The sequence below is a fragment of the Pteropus alecto genome, unplaced genomic scaffold (assembly GCF_000325575.1).
Source record: "Pteropus alecto unplaced genomic scaffold, ASM32557v1 scaffold20, whole genome shotgun sequence".
In the NCBI taxonomy this organism is placed as follows: Eukaryota; Metazoa; Chordata; class Mammalia; order Chiroptera; family Pteropodidae; genus Pteropus; species Pteropus alecto.
The window spans coordinates 30,917,307-30,918,938 of record NW_006436298.1 but is presented as its reverse complement, the minus strand read 5'-3'; the positions used below and the strand labels follow the sequence as shown (position 1 = coordinate 30,918,938).

General features: G+C 36.8%; 1 non-coding gene across 1 annotated transcript; it reads right to left on the bottom strand.

Annotated features, from left to right (window-relative positions):
* Positions 1–69: 69 nt before the first annotated feature.
* Positions 70–188, bottom strand: LOC112480780. The gene has a single exon (XR_003046766.1). It is a non-coding gene; the product is annotated as a 5S ribosomal RNA (ribosomal RNA).
* Positions 189–1,632: the final 1,444 nt, after the last annotated feature.

The following is a 1,632-nucleotide window of genomic DNA, read 5'->3' as shown; positions in this document are numbered from 1 at the left end:
CAACCCTTGGTTGACCTCACAGATTGCAAGGACCTTGTCAGTTTACAATCCCTTATTTTCTATTTTTTATGCCTACAGCACCTGGTCTTCCTAGGTGGTCTCCCATCCAAGTACTAACCAGGCCCGACCCTGCTTAGCTTCTGAGATCAGATGGGATCAGGCTTGTTCAGGGTGGTATGGCTGTAGACAAGTTTCAAGAATTTAAGGGGAAATAGTAAAAAGTACAAATGCAATAAGTTAGAATTTAGAAACTGGATCATGTTATTTCTCAGTGATGTAACCCTGGAGAAATAAATCCTTTCTGGGGCTATGTTTCCTCATGCAGAAAATTTTAGAGGTACAATGATCCCTAAAGCTCACATAATGCATGATTCCATTTATAGTAAGATAATTTATGGAATAGTTTGAACCTTTCCTCCACAAAGACCACTTTCTTTCTTTGTTTATTTAAATATAAAAGCAGCAGAGACACAAAGTATAGCAATAAATAAATATTAAATGTGGTTGAGAAGCAGCAGATTTGGCTTCCACGCACTAGTCACCGCCACTGGAATTCAGACACATGTGACGCATCTGGCCAATTAGTGTGATAGACTACTTGTGATTAATTTACTTGCTTGAGGGTAGTATTTCAAGAAAGAGACTTCATTTCATAAAAAAAGAGATCTACTTTCTTCATTTTAATTTTGGGGTTGGCAAATTTTACAGCTTAAATGTTGATATGTTATCACTTACATTTATGTATTGGCACACCCTGTTCTCCTCTCCCTCTCACCTCTGTCAACATGGATTAATATCTGAGTCTAAGGAGAGAAAGAGGGCTATGAGCAAAATGTGAAGGGGCTACTACACTAACATTATGTAAGATATTAATTAATTTACTCAAAAAAAGTGCCTAATATATACCAGACACTTTTCTACATGCTGGAAATATAGCAGTGAACAAAAAGAAAAATGCCTCCCCTCTTGGCACTAACTCGTAACTTCATAAAAGCAGCCATATTATTGTATCCATGTGGGTAAATGGCAACACTAAAGAAAAAAAACAAAAAATATTTGTTTTTGTTTTTGTTTTTCAATTCTATAGTGATGCAAATTGACTTCAATATTTTGGTATACACTACCAAGAACAAATCTATTACTAGTGCTGTTGGACATGGTGACTCAGAAATTATATGACACCTAGTGGAAATATGAGCAATATCAGGCAATAGTTCCTGAGTTCAACAATAAACAAACAGAAGTATCTAACAAATGAAATTTTAACCACAATGAATCAAGCAATGCCTATTAATTGGAGTAGTAATATACTATAAGGCTAAAGTAAATGTTTTAAACAATTGGGTACTGCCAGGTAACTGATGCATCTTGGAAACACATGTAAAACATCCTTTAGGAACTCCCCAAACTACCTAGAACTCCTTTACTTGTTGCTGTCAAGACTATTGGTAACCCCACAGATCTTGGGTCACTCCTGAGATTAGCTAAAGTTTCCCATAAATTCCTGTGATTGCAGATACACTTCCCACTAAAACTGCAGCAACTCTCAGCTTTATGCCCTGGGCCTTGGAATTCCTGAGAGCTTGCTCAGCCTGTCATAACACTCTCTAACCTTTGAAAGATGTGAGTCTG